Here is a 22,476-nt window from a genome sequence, read left to right as displayed (position 1 = left end):
AATTCTCATTGGTGCATTTAGGAACACAATAGTTGCTACAAACATTTGAACCTAGCTCTCTCTCTCTCTCTCTCTCTATATATATATATATATATATATATATATATATATATATATAGGGTTAGGTTATTGTGTTCTAACTATCTGTTGTGTGCATGTATGATTGATTCTTTCAAAGTTTATACTAATATTCACCTATTTAAGAGTAAACACAAAATTAGTTCATAAAAAATTCACAGATTAATACAGTCAATTTATAGTTTAATAAACAAAATTCACAGCTTATTACAATAAATTCAAAGTTTAATACACAAAAATTATATATATTCATAGTTATATTTTCAACTTAAAACTTACATTTATATGTTCATATATGGAAGAATTTTGTGTATTAAATTGTGAATAAAATTTATAACTTAATACATAAAATTCGCAATTTAATACAATACATTCACAACACATTAACAAGTATAATATCATATTTTAGTGTATAAATAGCTCATTTACAATTTAATACATATGTAAATTATCACATATTTCAAAGGCAAACAACAAAAATAAAAACAGATACATGAATCATAAAAGATGATAACTTATCTGAAATGAGAGAAGAAGACGAAGATGGGTGAGAAATAAAATATATCATAACTCTACCACCACCACTAGATCGACACTACCAACTACCATAGCTGTCATCAACCATCTCGATCACCAACCATCGGTGCTAACACCACCAATTTCCTTCCTTCAAAAATCAGATGTGGATAAAAAAATCAGAATTGGCAATTTAATTCATCATTTCAGACACTAATTCACAACTTAATTTAATATTTCAGACACTAATTCACAACTTAGTGCATAAAAAATACACATTCACAACTTAATAACTTGCATATTTACAAATTAATACATAAAAACACATAATCATAGTTTAATACACTACATTCACAACTCATTGACAAGTATAAAATTCAGATCTTGATAAAAAAAATTAGAATTCACAATTTGATACAACATTTTAGACACTAATTTAAAGCTTAATTCAATATTTTATACACTAATTCACAAACTAATGCATAAAAAAAATCAGAATTCATAGTATAATATGCATTTTAGACACTAGTTCACAACTTATTACAAAGTTTTAAACACTTATTCATAACTTAAAAACTTACAGAGCTCTTTGAGGCATTTCATCAAACAACTTGTGTGCACATTGTTTCCAGATCTGAGGTAATTTACAGATTGAGATTGTCATGTTCCTTAGGCCCCGTTTGGTGAGTAGAACTATATGGAACAGAACAACACTAAAGTTTTTAGAGGGTGTTTGTCATACCTGGAACAAGAACTAATTAGAGGTTTGACCAAGTCCAATGGGACAATTCATTAAAAAATTGTCCCACCCAAAAAGGTGGAACTAATCAGAACACGTACTATCCTGTTTCTAATCTGACAGAAATATCCCTACTTGGAACAACTCTTAGCCTCTGTCTCCACTTTTCTCGTTTTCTACCACTCTGCTTCAAATAAATATCACCGTCTCCTCTCCTCTGTTACAATCAATCACACAGAAGAACTGATTATTGATTATTGGTTCTCGATTTTGTGCCATTCGAACTCTCCGATAATCATTATCGTCTATATTGAATATCACAAGGTACAATTTCTTTTTAATTTTCAGTATGTACATCTCTTCAACTACTTGAATGATTTCTTGATTTGTTTCTCTCGTATCCTTACCTACATATGTTAGTATTTAGTTGTGTATTAATTTCGATCGACTTCAAGTTATCTATATAATTGAAATCTCTTTGTGAATGATTTTTTTATTATTTCTCTTGCTATCGTTACCTAAATATATTGAATGGGTATTGAAATCTCTTTATGAATGATTTTTGATTATTTATCTTGCTATCGTGCGATTGGCGTAAATCAACACAAAAACACGCACAATTTTACTACTACTTGTGTGTGTTTCGGAATCCATGGCTACTTTCTTGCTTCGATTTTCAATCAAGGCGAGATGATTTCCCTACATTTCTCTCTTATTTTATCATCATTTTTACTATGATTATGGGTTTCTTTTACCGTTTAAGATGATTTCGTGTTATGTGTGAGTATGCGATGATCAATCTTCATCTGGATATGTTTACACTTTGTTTTTTGATTAATAACTTGTTAAACACAGATTTTTCACCTAAACACTTAGGATCATTTTGAAATTTGAATTGGAGTAGTTTTTCTTTACTACACTTTTAATATTTTTGGGATTCAATTGATTATATGGATCTGAGTTTTTGTCGTGAATTCGAGTTTTGGGGATTTAATTTTCTCTTATAACTAAGTAGTTTTCTGATTATACTACTAAAAAGAATAACATTTTTGTATGTTCTTATACTACCTTCATCTCTTAGTAACACATGGAATGAATAAAAGATGCCATTAGACTTCACATTTATTAAGACTAAACTGCCCCCAAGTTTTTGTTTATGCCTACTTTATGATAAATATACAAACTAGTTATTAGGAGGCTTAATTAAGCATATTTTTTGTCAGAACCTGTCTAGTTTGTGTTGTTCCTTTCCATTTCATGTTGTAGAAACTCAATTTATGACGAATATGTCCCTATAATTCATTGTTATTACTACATTTAGAGTTTATGTTGTTCCTTCCCGGTTCATGGTATATATACTCAATTTAGGACAAAAATGCCCTTATAGTTTCCTTTTGATTTTAATTAGCTTTTTTTTATTTCTATAGACTCCTCATGGAATTTCATTTCTATAATAATATTAATTTTTATTTGTCATTACTATTTTTTCCCATATTCGTCTCTCAAACATGTTTCTTTAAAATATGAAAAATGTTGTTGTTTTACTTGTTTTTTATAAACTTTGTAGATATAAATCGTAATCTGTGAAACTATTAGAGAGTTATATTCAGTTGTTGATATGCCTAGCTACAGTTAGAGTTTGGTTAATTGAATGTGAGGAAAAAGAAGCTTGAACGATAGATCTGGGTAATAATACATTAGACACACTTTCCAAAAGGTCTACAGAAATACGTCATATCACACGTGAAAGTGATGATAATTGTATATACGAGTTACGTAGGAATACTTTTGCACTTTTGTGTGATTTACTACAAACTCGTGGTGGATTATTATATGATGGTTTAGTGACCATTGAAGAACAAGTTGCTACATTCCTAAATATATTAGCACACCACAAAAAAAACAGATGTATTCAAGTTAGATTCTATCGGTCAGGGGAAACAGTAAGTCGATATTTTCATCGTGTTTTAGATGCTTTAATGCGCTTGCAAGAGATATTGTTTGTTAGACCAACGCCTGTTGCAAATGATTGTATAGATAACCGGTGGAAATGGTTCCAGGTAACCATTATAATATTATTATGATATATTACAAAATATAGGTTTTTAACTAACAATGCGTTAAAAATTTATTTATAGGGTTGTCTAGGTGCAATTGATGGAACTTATATAGATGTTAATGTCCTTGACTCAGATAAACCAAGGTACCGAACAAGAAAGGGTAGTCACTACTAGAAAAACAGCCTTTTACGACACACAATACTGTCGTAAAATGCTTTGACGACGTGCAAATGCATGTCAAGGAAGGCCCGATCATAAAGGAAGACGACACGCTTTTGCATGTTGTCTATTTACGACGCGCGCTTACGACACACAATGCGTGTCAAGGAAGGTTGTGTCATAAAGAACACGACATGCATTTCCATGTCGTAACCTTATGACGCGCTTTTACGACTCGCATTGCGTTTCATTAAAGCCCGTGTCATAAAGAAAGATGATACACATTTTTGTGTGTCATAATTTTAAAGGTCTTCAAAATTTTATATTTTTGATAGATTTACTAAATTTCAAATTAAATAACACATTTAAAAGTCTCATAATGCAAAATAAAATACTCATATAACAAAACAATCCATTTCATGAAATAATTGTACTAATATTCAAAATAAATCACATTTAATTGTTATTTTATTAACATTAGTCAAACTAGAAAAACAAATCTTCCTAATCCAAATAACAACAAACATAAACACAAACTATTTTGGAAATATGATCTTTGTTACTTGTGTAGAAACAATGTGATCGATTTGTTTCAAGATATATAACAGTTGCCCTGCACGACTTCTTCCATCTTGTGGCTTCAATTACAGTTGAAGGAGCATATCTTGCAGCATATCCATACATGAGAGCTAATGCAGCATGAATGTCATCAGAATCTTTAATCTTAGTTTTATCTACGAAGAAGGATAGAAATATGCATTTCAAACAGTCTTTTGTTGTCAAGAAGACTAAACATAAAAAAACCATAAACAATAGATAAAAATTATATAATATAAATATATACCTCTAGAGAAAACTTTTTTCAATATTGTCAAGAATGTCTTTAAGTTTGTCTAACACAGTATCCAAGTGGGATGCTGCAACCTGAAAAGGAATTGACATGGACTTAATTTACTTCACAGGGGTAATTTGGTAATTCCATACATACCAATCCCATGGATTTAGCCAAACCAAGTCGATTTTCAGGAATGGTGATATTTGCTTGTATGTACATCCAGTCGATTTTATCACGAACATAAGTCCTGTTATCAACAAGTTACCAAACATTACATGTTAGACAAGTTACCAAAACATTCAATTTCACTTTCTAAAATACACAACAAAACTTCATAAACAACAGTTATACACCCATCCACCCACCCACTACAACAACTCTTAATTTTCTTCTTATGTAAGGAAACACTTTAACGAATTTTAAGAAAATGAGAAAAAGTTACCCAACAAAAAGATTCTAACAAGCAGCTTGATCATGCTCCAAGAACTTGTTGATAGGAAGGATCCTTGTCATTTGAAGAAAGAACCAAAAAACCTGCACATTCATTATAATCAAATCCATGTAATTTAGATGGACGAATGAGAAACAATGGACTTTAAAAACTTACATGTAACAGGATGATCAAAGGCGTCATGGTTTGAAAAGGATACACATACACACATGTTGGTACAAAATTAGGTAGAGAAGCTAAATAAATAATTTTAAAATGATAAAATGATGAAAATACCCTTGTAATATGTTGAGGAAGAGATTGGACCTTTGATAGTGCAAAGAGTTAAGAGTGCATGCTATTTTGATCACAGTTGAAATTTGGTCCTAATCTTTCCATTAAAGAAACAAAACACAAAAAAGCTTCCGATTCATCTTGCATGATGAAAAAGATTGGAGAGAGGAGATCACTCATGCCCTGTGAGAAAAAAGAAATTATTTATTTCAAATATTAGCAAAATATTGTATTTATAGTTTAAAAAACACAAATAAAAATTAACAATCAAAGATTGGTTTTGTTTGCAAGGTTGGGTGTTAAAAAAACATTTATAAAATGTCTGTTGCGGTGTCCGAATTTGAGTACTACATAATAATTAACAGAGTCTCCACACTTTTGTAATATCTTTAAAAAAAATGCAATATGGAAGACAAGAGAAGAGGGTTGAGACTTAAGAACATAGTAGATGTCAATAAATGAAACTATGAGAAGAAAAAAGTTAATGTTTTCCCTTTTCTCTTATTATAAGCTTAGTAATAACCTAAAAGTGTCTAAGAAAGAAACTTTTTAAAAGTACCTCAAACATTACGACCTCATTTTCAACTGGATTCATAGAACATGTTGAGTAAACCATTCTTCCACTAGTTTTAAGCAATGCCAAACCTGAAAAGATAAGGGGAGAAAGGTTTTGTTACTGTTCTTTTCTTGGAAAGAATCCAAATGCGACCCCCATTGTAATAAAAAATTATTAATAACTTTAAGAAACCTCGAATGGCTATCTGAAGTTGTAGACAATGGACACCATTAGCCATCCCCACACTCCTGCATTACACCAACAAATAAATACACACCAAATGCATTACAATATTAGTCTCTTCTTAATCTCGACGCAATTGGCTTAATGAGTTAACAACAACTATATACACTATAATATGACAGTGTTTAATCTGGGGTTAAGCTAACACACACATACACACAGAGACCAACCATTTACCAATTTTCCCTTCTTAAACTTGATGAATATTGTTAAAAAAAAAAGTTTTATTGGAATGGAAAGTAAGGGTAACAATGGTCATTTTATCCAAACAGACATAATTACCCATTCAGCCAATGTAGGAGTTAATGGATGAGGTGTAGAAAAGGCAGTTACCATTCTCTCCAAATATCAGGGGCCTTACGGAGAGTACCATCTCCACTGCATGGAGCATCACACAACACACAATACACAATAAAATAAAAGTTCAGTCATACTCATACCACCCAAATCAGAACAATTTGTGGTATTATTCTTTTTCCAGCAACAACTTGGGAAATGTTGAGCTTCATGATTAGTCACAACCAAGTTAGAAGTGTACATTCTCTTTGTTTGGTGAATAAGAAGATCGCATCGTTGTACATCAACGTCGTTTCTATAATCTAATGAATCCATCAAAAATCATAATCATGTAGTTAGTTACATAAGGATGAGGTAAAATAAATTTGGTAATGGTCCCACTTCTAGATAGTTTTGTATTATTGAGAGAGAAATATTACCATTCCATTCGGTAATGCTCCCACTTCTGATTCCTGGTGTATCATTTCAAGTAACTGAAAAGTTTTTGAACCCGGAGCTACACACACTGCAAACATACAAAAAATCAATCAATTATTTGATTCTAATAATGTCCTAATAAAAAAGCAAATGGAAGTACAACACTATAATAATTGAGTATATTTTGGCTTAATATGATACATACTATATATACAATGATGTAATAGAACAAAATGGAAGTAGGATGCTATAATACATAAGTAAATCAAAGTATGTTGTTTCATCCATTCAAAATCATATAATATAAGAAGTTTATACATACATAAACAATCATATATTGTGGGTTATTTTTAGGGGCCTCGCTATTAACAGACTCCTTGCCATCCTCTGAATAAAAATTATCGTAAAATAAAGTTAAGAAACAATAAACATATTATATATTTAATATTTATGAATAGTTTTGAATATACCTCAAGACCCATTTGTTAGCTCCACTACACTTTTGGGAATCTGAGCCCTGTTTTTCGTCACTAGTACATGCACCTTTGGTAGCCCAATTGCAACGTATTTGTCTACTTCCAAGCCATTTCCCTAATAAGATTACAAACCCAAATATCCTGAATTTATAATTTTAAATATAAACTTGTTGGTTCCGGAAGGAAAAAACCCAAAACCTCGTGAACATCCTGTTTTTTGATCCCACATAACCCTCGTATCCCTTTTTATTACTATAATAATATAAAATTATCATTAATATAATTGTGTGTGGTAGATTTATATAGGGAGTTAAAGGAGATGTATGTATGTATGTACTTATAAACAACTAGCATAAACATAGAAGCATGCAAACAACATAGCATCAGTGACTTTAGGGCTCAGATCACCAACAAATATGTTGTAGTGACCTGCAATACAAACCAAAAGTAGAAATGCCATCATATCCAATGTGCTCAAGGTCTCTTCAAGAGAATAAACAACAGGAGATAATGTAGCAATGATGCATGTTTTAGTCCTTCCACCAAATGAATCATGAAGAAGACTAGTTAATTTACTATCCCAAGATTACCTAAATGATAAAACTTAAAAATCAAAATCTTGAACCCATGAATGTTAACTGCAAATTCTGTATTTAGATGAACAAACACAAGAACATAATCAAAATCTGAGACTTGTATACATCAAAACGATTAAGCACCAAAAATCCATGTGACCACCAAAGCCTAGAGTTATAATTGAGTATGTATGTCTTATGGAAAAGAAGGTACCTGGTGAGGTTTAACAAGCATTGTATGATGGAGTGTCTAGATGAGTGGAACAACAAATTCTAGGGTTTTTCCTGAACTTGTGGCGGTGTCGACTGCGACAACCTGGTAGTTGCATAACAACGGTATAGTGGATGCCCGAATGCGATTGCAGAATTCGAAGCCTGAAGTAGATAGGGAGTCAATGACTTCATCGAAAAGCGGCAAAAAGTTGGGGGAAAATAGCGCATGTGGTGAATTGTTAGGGTTTTTTCTATTCTATCCTTTTCTCCCCTTTTTCGATCGATAGGGTTTGCAAGCCGACTTTTTGAATGTAAGATTTCCCTTTTTTCTTCTTCTCTCAATCGCTTCTACATCTATCGCTCTCTTCAAATAAATGAGATGAAGATGAAACAACTTGATTGCGGAGGCCCCTTGTCGATTTGTGAAGACTAAAATATGGAAATGTTGAAAGAATCAAATTGCAGATGTTCATGAATGATCTTCACATCGCTGGCTCCAAAGCGCCATAATTCTAGCCGATATCTAGAATCATATACGTTTGCTGTTCACAAATCTGTTGTTGAACCTTGAAGAATCGACCTAGGTATTCCCACTGCAGACTAGTGTTTGAAGAGCTATTTGTGGTGGGTGATAGAAGAGAGAGAGAAAGAGAGAGGTGAGCCAAGGTCGTCGACAAGTGAGGTGAGTGGATGTAGCAAACGTTACAGAAAGCACTCTGGTTAATTTTTGAAAAAGCCCTAGATAATGGTCTTGCGATTTTGTGATAGGATGAATAGTTTGGACGCGCGTTTAAAAAATTATAAAGCGACATGTTTACACAACACGCCTTTTATGATGGGTGCCCTCCATGTTTTTTTTGTTCCACACTAAATTTAAGACACGTAAAAATACGTGTCCCAAATCCTTTAAATTTTGGGAGAGATGACATTATTTTAAGGACCCTCACTTTTGTGTATCGTAAATCATTGAGTGTCATGGTTCGCATGTCATTAAAGGTCTATATTCTAGTAGTGAGCATAGCAATGAATGTGTTAGGTGTCTGCAATCGTGACATGAATTTTGTATATGTCTTAGCTGGTTGGGAAGGTTCAACTACTGATTCAAGGGTTTTGCAGGATGCAATTACTAGACATAATGGATTAAAAATCCCAGTTGGTAAGCTAATATAATAATTACTAAATAGTTATTATAGGTAAACATAGTTACATATTCATACCTTTTACTTTATTATTATAGGTAAGTATTATTTGGATGATGGAGGATATATCAATGGTGAAGGTTTTTTAGCACCATATAGAGGTATTAGGTATCATTTACAGGAATGGGAAAGCAATACACGTGCACCTACAAATAAGGAGGAATACTTTAACATGAAACACTCACAAGCCAGGAATGTTATTGAGAGGTGTTTTGGTCTATTAAAGAGACGTTGGGCTATATTAAGAAGTCCTTTATTTTATCCAATAAGAATTCAAGGGTGAATAGTCATAGCATGTGCTTTGTTGCATAATTTTATTAGGACACACATGGCTTTGGATCCAGAAGAATAAACGTCAAGCACTGTTGAAGATATGCCTATCGGGGAAGAACAACCAAATCAATTTCAAATTGTGGATGTTGTTGCATCAAGTAATGAATGGACTCAATGGAGGGATGATTTAGCCCAATAAATGTTTGAGTCTTGGTTGTCAACTAGATCTTAGTAGATTTTTTTTATATATATTTTTAGAACTTTTTTTTAAAGTTTGTTATTCGTAATTGTTATGGATGTGAACAACTTCTAACTTTGTGTATGTTTTTTTTATTAATTTAAACTAACTTCATGGATGATTTGTTTTAATATTTTCCATTTTTATGATTTTTAGCCAACTTTGTGGATGATTGTTTTAATATTTTCCATTTTTACCTATTTACCTTTGTTATGTATGATATGTCAAAAACAAGTAACAAATCATGGCAGATAGACGTCAATGGACACAAGAAGAAGAGGATGCGTTGATCGATTATCATCCTTCAAGACATTGTTGTCATTGGTGGTAGAGATGATAATGGAAGCTTTAGGCCTGGAACCTATGATCAAGTCGTTCTAAAGTTACGGGAAAAAATCGTCGGTATTAATATAACAACAAAGCACGTGCAAAACAAAATCAAGCGTTTAAAGGATAAGTTTTCTGCTGCATATGATATGCAAAATACAAGTGGATTTGGTTTGGATGACGTTTGCAAATGTGTAGTAGTTGATTCTCCTGAGATATTAGAGGAATATCTAAAGGTTAGTGATTATATATATATATATATATATATATATATATATATATATAGATTTTGTGTATCTAAGTATTAAATATCTTATTTTACCTGTAACTTTGTTTGTTTGACTAGAAACATCCAAACAAAAACTATGTCGCGAATAAATCATTCCCTGCATACGAGCGACTACCAAATGTTTTTGGAAAAGATTGAGCTACGGATGGTATGGCTGAATCGGCGGCTGATGTGATAGAAAATCAAAATATTGATAACAAAGAAGGAGAAAGTTTTCCATCGTCCAATTCTAATCCTCAAAACACTGCAACTTCCTCCACTCCAAATCCCAAAGACTCGTCGCAAAATAAAAAGAGAAAAGCGGCATCTGAAGAAGTAACATATATAATTGGAAAGGGGTTAGCTGTCGTATCCGAGGAAATCCTGAAAATGACTAGGGCTATTACTTCTTCTACTAATCACCTCGCAGGGTTAAAAACCATACATGAAGAGTTGAAGACCATGGAGTTGTCTTCTTCAGAAATCTTGCGAGTTTGTTTAAAATTTACAAAAAACTTGAATTTGTTATCAATGTGGAATAGCTTGGATGCAGCTACCAAACCACTTTTTGCGAAGGCTATATTGGAAGAAGGCAATTGAATTTGTTCTTTTTTTATTTATTAAAACTAAGGATTTTGGAAACCATTTTGGTTTAGAAATTTGTTAATTTTGAAGCAATTTGGATTATTTGGTATTAGAACTAGTTTTAATATGAGAATTTTAAATATTTTTTTAATAAAAATGTTTATTTTGAAGTTATGTATGTTAAATAGTGTTATCGTGAATATTTTTTGCAAAAGGGTAATATGGTTATTTTTATATCTTGTTATGTTCAGTACTATTATTGTCAAACTGTTTCCGACAACTTGTTCTATTCTGTTCTGTTCAGTCTGACCATACGCTATTTAAATTATTTTTATTGTCCAGTACAGTTCTGTTTAGTCCAGTCCAGTTCTGTTCAGTCCAGTCCAGTCTAGTTCTGTCTCATCTAGTTCTTCTGCCAAACGGTGCCTTAGAGTCTCCAGATATTGTTTTTCATCAAACACCTTATGTTGACATTTTACAGAACTTCTTTGTCTAAATAGTACCACCAATGAACATATTAGATAAGAGGATAACATTGAGGAAATGAGGCGGTGGTAGTGGAATAGATCTGATGCAGTAATGGAATGACCGTTGACCACCATGAAATGCCCCGTAAACACCAGATTTATGCCTGAAAATGCACTAAACCCAACCAAATATGACCGGATATGAGAAATCAACTCGTCTTTGGATTTAGATCTGAGAGGTTGATGGTGGTTGGTGACTTTTTCAAACGATCTGAAGTGAGGAAGCTTGTCGGAAAACAAAAGGCTTTATTAAATAGCATCTAAATGTCAGATCTGATCAGATCTACATAGACCTAACTTGATTTATACATATTTAGTATGGTTCGGTAAGCATGAAAAAAAACACATGAGGAATAGAAGAGGAGGAGACGGTGCAACAACTCTAATATGGTCAATTGAACCACCGTAAAGTACACAACAACCACCAATTCTACACCTAAAAGACATCAAACACATCAGTTCTGATGTAGATCTGGTGCTGTGTCACCAAAGATCATCGTTGGAGCATATATGAAGTAGTGTGAATGCGATGGTGGAACATATCTGCTGCATGGAGGTACTAGTAGTGTTGTTTATCGCGGAGTAGAAGAGAGACGAGTTAGTTGGACCATTTATGGGCTTAGTGCTTGGTGGTGAATTGGGGCTTAGTGGGCCCAATGGAGTTGGGCCTTTTTAGGCCCAATGGGATTGGGCTAATTGTGGGCTTGGTTAGTTGGACCATTTATGGAATTAGTGCTTGGTGGTTTTGCCATGGGAAATTATTAAAGAATATTTTGGTTGTTTGGTTCAGTTTGTGGAAGCCGGTTCGTAGTAGCTGTAACAATTGTGGGATTTATCTGTCGTTTGAGGTGAGTTTCCTCACTATACTAACAGGGTCGAAGGCACCAATGCCAGCCCTTTTTGGATTGTTATCCTGGTTATTGCATGATGATATGCTTAGTGATCTGTTAGATCTGTATCCTGGTATATATATGATGGTGTTATGCTTAGTGATCTGTTAGATCTGTATCCTAGTATATAGGATGATGCTATGATTAGTGATCTGATAGATATGTATGACTGTCTGTACATGTTAGCTAGAGTTTGATATCTATATTGATTGTGTGTTTGCGGGTGGGTTGAGGCGGGCCTGCTTTGTGTTGTAGGCCAACATACCCAGGGTGGCCCGGATAGGCTAAAGGCCCATCGAGGCATACCAGTCAGGTCGAAGGCCCGGAGAACGGTCCAGACAGGCTGAAGGCCCGGTAAGGGCGAACCAGACATGTTGAAGGTTTTGAGAGTGGTCCAGATAGACTGAAGGCCCGGTGAGGACGATCCAGACATACTAAAGACTATATCCAGAGAATGGTTCAGACAGGCTGAAGGCCCGGTAGGGCGGACCAGACATGCTGAAGGTTCTGAGAGTGGGTCAGATAGACTGAAGGCCTAGTGAGGGCGGTCCGTTCATACTGAAGAATCTATATGCATGGTGTTATTTGTATATGTGCTACTCTTTGTGTGTTGGTACTTTAGGGGAACTCACTAAGCTTTGTGCTTACGGTTTCATTTTATTGTTTCAGGTGCTTTAGATGTTTTGGTGAGGCGAAGACGTGATCATACACATCCTCGTGTTTTGGACTTATGGTTTCTGGGAAACTCTGATATGAAACTATTTTGAAAACATTTTGTAATAGCTAATGACTTTTGGATGTTTAAAAAAGTTGTAAATTTTACTGAAATTTTATGGATGTTACACGATGACAGTCTTCCGTCGGTGGTGCTCTGTCGACGACAATGGTGCCGACGGTGGTGCTCTGCCGGTGACAATGGGTGTTGATGGCTAGAGGTGGTGGTTGTGGTATTAGAGTTTGTGTTATTACAAATGGTTGGAGAGTTTGAGAGTATTTAAAACTCTAACTAATAGATTTAATTGTAAAAATGAAATGTTTGTATGTTTTGATGATGTTAATGTTAGAATGACAATAATACCCTTAATAAAAATGGTTCTTAAAAGGTTTTTAATTTTTTTGGTTCTCATTTGAAAGTTTAATGGAGAGCGACAGCGACATTTAGAGAGGAAACCAAATTTTTTTTTATCCTTGTTGATTTTTCACACAAAGTTCATTAAGTAACTTGTGTAAGAAAAATACAAAAAAGAATGAAAAAAAATTATGTAGGTGCATATGCATATTCTTTTTTAAAATGTGCATATAACACAAAAAAATATGAATATACACCAAATATGATTTTTTCCAAAACATGTTTTTTATTTAAGTCGTTAATTGCACCCTTAGGAAAATTTTCGCAAAAAGAAAAAAAAGTAAATACACCATGCTACCACCGATATGGGTAGCTTCATGTTTATATGTGCAATTTTTTTTCAATATTGCAAAAAAAAAAAAATAGTATAAATATTTTGTTTTTACTTTAAAAAACAATTTTTGAAAAAAAAAATACATATTCAGTGCATATACATATATTTTTATTTTAGTGCATATGTACATTTTCAAAAAAATGCATAGAAATTTGTTTTTTTTCAAATGTGTTTTTACATTTCTTTTACATAAGTTATGTCATACCAATATACACATATTAAACTTGATCTCAAAATTCAAGGTGAATAAAAAGTTATCCTATTCACTCTTTGGAATTAGTTCTCCATGGGATCTTTTAGACTATTAGTTGTAGTCAATATGTTATTACATGTTACCACACCCAAAAGGTATCACGTAACCATCTTACTCATACATGGTTGTTATAACACCCAAGGTGGAAATGGACAACATCTAATAACATGTAATAACACCAATTATTTTCTATTTTAGTTTTTAAATTTCTTTTTGATGTTTTTTTTAATATTTCGATTTTTTTTAATTTATATCATAAAATAATTATATTTATCATATAATTAAATCATAAATTAAAAATAACATTTGAAAAGTAAAAATAAAATTTTAATAAATCTTAAATTAAAAGCAACATTAAAAAAATACAACAAAAGACAAAAACATTTAAAACCCTAAAAACAATAAAAAGAAAAAGAAAAAAAAGATGAAAAAACCTACATTTTTTTTTTTACCTAAACTTATTCATCTTCATCTTCGTGACCAACATAGGTGTAATCCGCCATGTCTTCACAGAGTTGTTTGTGTTTTCGTTGATCTTGAATATCAACTACTCTATGTAAATATTCTGATGTTCCTTGTTGAAATCGCACATGTCTAGGTTCCGTAGGCGAATACATTGCAATATTGTGTCCATTATCTTCGACAACCATGTTATGCATTATGATACATGCATACATGATATCTCGTAGAGTATCTAACTCATAAGGTCTTGCCGCATGTTCAACTATGTGCTATTTTGATTTCAAAACCCCAAAAGAACGTTCAACGTCCTTACGTGCTCCTTCTTGTCGTCTCTTGAAATATTTGTCTCTTGGGTTTATTGGGTGTCAAAACGCCTTCACAAACGTGGAATATGGTGGATATATTCCATCTGTAAGGTAATACCCAAACTTATATTCATTTCCATTCACTGTGAAAGGAGCATTCGAGACTTTTCCATTCGCTCTTTCGAATTAGTTCTCCATGGGAACTTTTAGACTATTAGGTATAGGCAATATGTTATTACATGTTACCACACCCAAAAGGTGTCACATAAGCATCTTACTCATACATGGGTGTTATAACACCCAAGGTGGAAATGGACAACATGTAATAACATGTAATAACACCAATTATTTTCTATTTCAGTTTTTAAATTTCTTTTTGATGTTTTTCTTTTTAATATTTCATTTTTTTTAAATTTATATCATAAAATAATTATATTTATCATATAAATTAAATCATAAATTAAAAATAACATTTGAAAAGTCAAAATAAAATTTTAATAAATCTTAAATTAAAAGCAACATTAAAAAAATTACAACAAAAGACAAAAACATTTAAAACCCTAAAAAACAATAAAAAGAAAAAGAAAAAAAAGATGAAAAAACCTACATTTTTTTGACCTAAACTTATTCATCTTCATCTTCGTGACCAACATAGATGTAATCCACCATGTCTTCACAGAGTTGCTTGTGTTTTCGTTGATCTTGAATATCAACCACTCTATGTAAATATTCTGATGTTCCTTGTTGAAATCGCGCATGTCTAGGTTCCGTAGGCAAATACATTGCAATATTACGTCCTTTATCTTCGACAACCATGTTATGCATTATGATACATGCATACATGATATCTCGTAGAGTATCTAACTCATAAGGTCTTGCCGCATGTTCAACTATGTGCTATTTTGATTTCAAAACCCCAAAAGAACGTTCAACGTCCTTACGTGCTCCTTGTCATCTCTTGAAATATTTGTCTCTTGGATTTATTGGGTGTCAAAACGCCTTCACAAACGTGAAATATGGTGGATATATTCCATCTGTAAGGTAATACCCAAACTTATATTCATTTCCATTCACTGTGAAAGGAGCATCCGAGGCTTTTCCTAAAAAGATCGTCAAATATTGGTGATTGATCGAGAACATTGACGTCGTTGTTAGAACCCGCAACCCCGAAAAAAGCACGTCAAATCCATAAATCTTGTAAAGCAACAACCTCTAATACCAACGAAGACGCTCCATGATGACTGCTCGAATACTGCCTTTCCACGTCACAGGGCAATTTCTCCATTTCCAGTGTGTGCAGTCAATGCTCCTAAGCATACCCGGAAAACCATATCTTTCTTCATGCGCCGCATATAGTTGTTGCATATCATGCAACGAAGGTTTGCGCAAGTATTGGTCACCGAAGGTTTCGACAACACCTCTTGCCAATAAATACAAACTTTCTTGTGTGGTCCTCTCAGACATTCTCATATAATCGTCGTCAGAATCGGGCGACTCCCCCGTTGCCATAAGTTTAATTGTAGCAACACATTTCTGCAACCTTGTGAAACCTCGTTTACCTCTAGCATCATATCTCAATTGGAAAAATTCATACCTAAATATATATTAAATATGTAAAATTTGCATTTATTGTATCTAAAAGTGGCATTTATAAATTAGAAAAGTTGAAAGAAAAGTTAATTAAATATATATTTAACATGTAAAAATTGTATGTATTTTATCTAAAAGTGACATTTATCAATTAGGTTGAAACAAACGATACCTTGCTTCCATGGCGTTGGCTATCCTTTCAAATGCATTTTTTCGCAAACGAAACCTTCTTTTGAAATCGCTTGGCTGGTAGACACAATTTTCCGCAAAGTAATCGTTAACTAGCCGTCTATGCCCTTCCTCACGATCTCTATTTAACGCCGCAGTCGCGTGAGTAGTGGAGTTGGATCTGACAGTAGTAGTCTGTCTGTATAATATCGGTACATCATACTCATGAACATATCGTCTTCGTCGTTATCATCATTGTACGTATGGGCCGGATCAAAACGATCCATATTTTGGTTTTGAATTATTGAAAGAAGTATGTAGTTGAGAGAAATTTTTGTTTTTTGTAGTTAAAATTGATATAAATTGTATGTATGTATAGTGTAAATAAAATTTGTTTTTTTTAATAGGTGACCGTTTAAAAACGATCAAAATTGTCACCGTTAAAGAAAAAGATATGCAATAACTCGCGTAACCTCCCGTGTTCACGATAACATATTATAACATAACACCTAATAACGGCTAGGGAGCGGTGTTCCTCCCGTTATGGCGCCATTATTAGGCTGCCAAATCGGATAACGCTATAAGGGCGTTGCCTACACCTGTCCGTCTTAGGGCCTAAAACAAAAGGTAAGGCTCTTTCGAAATGAGCTCGATATTAATATTTATTTGCATCAAATTTATAACATTTTGATATAAAAATTGTGTCATAGAATTTGAAATAGTTATAAAATGAAGTTTTAACAATAATTTATGAAAAGTTGATATAACATATAGACCTGGAAAACGTGTTGTGTCGTGTCGGGTTCGTATCGTGTTAAAACATTAAACGGGTTGAAATGACTTGATCCTAACCCGAACCGTTTAATTATCGTGTCGTGCCGTGTCAACCCGTTTATTTTCGTATCGGGTTTCGGGTTAAAGTTTAGACCTTGTAAATATGTTGTGTCCTGTCGGGTTGAAATATTTTAAAAGTTGGAAAGTAGGAGTTGTGGAGGCAAAAAGGAAAAAGTGAAACACTGGAGTTATGAGATGGAATGACAATTTATACTAAGTTTAGAAAGGAAAATGAAAAGAGTTAAAGTTTGGGAGCAAAAGGATAGGTGGTGAGGATGACTAAAATTAAGTAACTTTGAAATTTTAGATATTACTTCTGATTCTTGGGGTTGGCCTACTATAAGTCTATAACATATAATATATTTATAAAAACATGAAATTTATAATAAATAATATATAATTAAACGAGTCATATTCGAGTCATCTTTGAGTTGAAAGTTTTGACTCTAACCCCACATGTTTAATTATCGTGTTGTGTCATGTCAACCCGTTTACATAAACGTGTCGAAATCTCTGACCCTAACCTGCTAATTTCGTGTCGGGTTCGTGTAAGCTGTCGTGTTATGTCATCTTTTGCCAGGTCTAATAACATATAACATGATATGACAAATATACTCGATGTTTGTTAACATGATATGAAATTCTAAACATTTGAGAAGTTTGAATTTATAAAAAAAAAATAGAAAAATATTGAATTAATAAAATTAAATTATTTTTTTCTTTTAAATTAAACAAATAATTTAAATAAATAAACAAAGGAAACTAAAGAAATTTTAATTTTGAAAATTTGAAATTCGAAGGAAATCAATTAATGAAATTGATATGCATTTATTATAACATTTATTGTAATTATTAAATTTAAATATTATATGGAAATTAATAAAATGAAAAAAAAAGACACAAAATGTCACGTGGAAAAAAAAAAATTAATCGAAAATAACCACAAAATGACGTGTGGCCAAATTAATAAGAGTGTGACATGTGACAAAAAAGTTCTTTATTTATTAGGAAGGATTATCGGTTATTTATTTGCATCAAATTTATAACATTTTGATATAAAAATGGTGTCATAGAATTTGAAATAGTTATAAAATGAAGTTTTAATAATAATTTATGAAAAGTTGATAAAAAATCTTTAAATATTATTAAAAGAGAAACCTTATTATATCATCCTAAACAATCTGACCCTTGATTGTATTTTAATCCTATGTTTTCTACCATTAGATCAAATTGCTGACATCCTTTTCTCCAAATTGAATGTATTTAATTCCAATAAAAACTTTCCAATTGTCAAACAAAATTAACTTAAATTCATTGAAAATAGAATGTATTTAATTCCAATAAAATCCTCCTATATTTTAAATCTTGAATTTCCGGTTATAAAGGTTTTAATATGGTCAACTTTATAAACATATTAGTAACAAACCATTTCAATTAAGGCACTAATATCAACCATTAATATACATTTGTTCATATTAGTAACCATTAATATAAAATCCATTTTTATTAGGAAACCATTAATATAAAAAAAATAAGATTCAAATTATCACACACACACACACACACACACACACACATATATATATATATATATATATATATATATATATATATATATATATATATATAGAGAGAGAGAGAGAGAGTTAGGTTATTTTGTTTTCACTATTTATTGTGTGCCCGTATGATTGATTATGGACCAATCATTTTAGTTATTTTAAGAAAGTAATTAATGCATATTACATGTTGAAGATATAATAGGTATTAATTACATCTTCAGCATTTAATATGCATTAATTACTTTCTTAAAATAACTAAAATGATTGGTCCATAATCAATCATACGGACACACAATAGGTAGTGAAAACATTTGAACCTAACTCTCTCTCTCTCTCTATATATATATATATATATATATATATATATATATATATATATATATATATAATGATGTTTTAGAAGAAGGTTTGAAGAAAAAGGCAACGATTGAAAATAAGTGTGAGCCGCAGATTCAATAATGAATTATATATATATATATATATATATATATATATATATATATATATATATATATATATATATATATATATATATATATATATCTTACATACTTATAAAGCTTGCATTTTTCCTTGATTGTCATGCATTTGAAACCCCCCACAATAATTTGCTAAAACCTCATGCATTAGAAACCCCGAAACATTTTCACCTTCTTAATAATTAATCACACATAATCAATGGTAATTCATATGAGATAATAATTTGCTAAAACCTCATGTATTTGTATGATACTAAAACATGTTTGAGTTTTTGGGTTTTAGACTTTAGTAAATGGGTAATCCGTTTGATACGTTGGATTTTAAGCTATCTTATTCGAATTACCCAAAACAAGAGATAAATTAATAATATATGCTTATGCATGTTTTGTACAAGCCCCAATCAAAATACAATATATCATGATCATACAATAAGACAATCTTTTATTCTATTTTTGGCTTTATAACAAAAGTTTGTTTACGTGGCGAAGAAAGAAAACTTAAAGATGAATATTTAGGTTGGATGTTTATATAAGATTTGTTTTAAATATATAATATAGATATAAATACACAAATGTGTGTCAAATATAGCCCATCACAAATTTAATGTTATAAACTACAATATAACTCAAAGTGGTTTTCCAAATATAATGTTTATACTATAATATAATATATTAGAAGAATACCATATAGTAGACGAATCCCACATGTTGTGCATAAATTTAGTTGCATAGATAATATATTATAATTATATTTCATTTAAAATATGTTAGGGTCATTTGGTTATTACAATGTTGTATTAGGCACTATAGTCTCATATATTTTGAATGACCCTTACAAACATGATGTCTGTAATTTGAATATAACGTAATATCTTATTATGTTTATTGAATGATATTATCTTCGATTGATCACTTTTTAATTTGAATCAACTTTATTATAGTTAAAAATTTTGGCTCCGTTTTTTCTTTTTCATTAGTTCTAGAATATGATTTTTTATATTAACTTAAAATATGTCACTATCTTAAAATAGATTGAGAATGAGATTTTTTATATTTACTTAAAATACGACACTATTTTCTATTCAATAGTAAAACTAACAAAAGTCGTTAAATATATATTTTTATGAGGTTCAACATAAATAGATGACCACATATGAGAATCCATATCTAATCAATCATCAACTAATTACATTAGATACTAATGTGTACATAAAAATTACATTTAAAAATTTAAACTAATAGTAAAAAAATTTCATTATTTATTATGATAAAAAATCTATAAATAAAAAAATATACATGCTATTTAATCGGATACAAGTTTTATGTATAGCTTATTCACAATACATTAAACCATATTAAACTACATAATTATCCCACTGCGCAACGCGCGGGCATTTGCCTAGTATATATAATTCATCATTGAATCTGCGGCTCACACTTATTTTCAATCGTTGCTTTTCTTCAAACCTTCTTCTACAACATCATTCTTATTGTTTATAACTTCCATCATCATTATCTGCTTCAAACCTTCGTTGTTGTGCTGTAGAAGGTCAGTACCTTATTTCACTTTTTATATTTTTCTTGATTATTTTTTTGTTCTTATATCAAATATATGTATTCATATATTTCGATTTTCTTTGTCACAAATTACATGAAATCGGTTAACTACTTTTCTGAAACTTTTCAAATAAACAGAAAAAAATATTACGTACCTTTTACAAAACAGAAATTAACTATCTTTGGAATTGACACTAATTAGGAAAATGTTATTTTTATATATTAGGGATGATTATGATTTTTTTTAATTATTATCTCATAAGAATCCTGATAATTTTAGTATGATTTTAAAATATTTTGGTATTATCCTATTACACTTTTAGGTTTATTTAATAGGAAATAATATATAATCTATTTATGCATCATTTGAAATTTAGTATGGAAACAATTTTGTTGACAACTATACTAGTTTTCATACCTCTTTATAGATAAATACATTGTATATGTCCATTTTATTTCATATAAAAGTTCTTTGTAATTCTAATTGTTTTCTTTTTCATTTTACACCCATGACACAAACTAATCGTGATGAGATCGTCTTTGATAAGGTTGCTGATATAGATGCATCTAAGGAAACCTGAAACATTTGTGTTCAAGTACCCTTGCTTTGGAAGCAAACTTAAAAAACAACTTAAACATGTTTAGCAGCTTAAACATGATTTTAATTGACGAGTAGGTACAATTGTTTCTTTTTATTATTATGTTGCTTTTAGTTTATAAAAATTTAAACTTAACCAATTTTTTCACTTACATGACACTAAAATACAAGCAACAATAAAAAGATCTCATTAGTTTTTTTGAAGCCCTCTTTGTTGAAGAATCTGTCAGGAAAATTAATAGTTTTGGTATGGCCAGAAATGAATGAGATTACATGTTGGTTGATCATAAACATAAGAATAATTTCTACAAAACAACCAAAGTTCGTATATCAAATGATTTTGTTGTTATGATGGATCCTTATAACTTTGTGACTTTCTAGGATGTGATAACCAAGAATCTCGACACTCGTGTTGCATTTGGTAAGATTTTATTTTAACATTCTACCTTATCTACACATAAATATTTATTGTATTACACATCTATAATACAACAACCGTTTATTTTTTTTTTGTTCCAGATTTTCTTGGTCAGGTTGTGTCGACTAATCCCATGAAAGTGATTATTGAAAATTCAGGGGAGAAACGGTTGATGAACCTGGTTGATCAGGATCTAAGTTAAGTATGTGTATCAAACATTTTATTTTCTAAAGTATTTTTCTACATTACACCATAAAACATGTCGTTTGCATGAAAATGACATGTTCATCTACACTTCAATATACATGTTTATTTTAGCATTACTTAAAACATTTCGAATCCACTAATTATAGAATTCACCTTTTGTCATACAGAAAATAATTCGTTGATCATTATCAGATGGTCCATTAATGATCTTCTCACTAACAAATTGGTTAAATGTGGTTAGAGCTTTTTCATACATTTTTATCACATGTCTTCATACTTTTAAGTTTTAAATTTTAATCTTCAAATTCCATTTTTTAGTTATATGCATTCATTGAAATTAATTTTTTTGTTTAACATACCAACCTACTTTGTTTTATCTTTATATAGT

The 22,476-nt window shown here is 31.2% G+C and overlaps 1 pseudogene; it reads left to right on the top strand.

Moving 5' to 3' along the window:
• Positions 1 to 602: 602 nt before the first annotated feature.
• On the top strand, positions 603 to 10,352 carry LOC122197087 (uncharacterized; annotated as a pseudogene).
• Positions 10,353 to 22,476: the final 12,124 nt, after the last annotated feature.

This window comes from Lactuca sativa, chromosome 3, assembly GCF_002870075.4.
Source record: "Lactuca sativa cultivar Salinas chromosome 3, Lsat_Salinas_v11, whole genome shotgun sequence".
NCBI lineage: Eukaryota > Viridiplantae > Streptophyta > Magnoliopsida > Asterales > Asteraceae > Lactuca > Lactuca sativa.
This window is presented reverse-complemented; position numbering and strand designations above follow the sequence as displayed.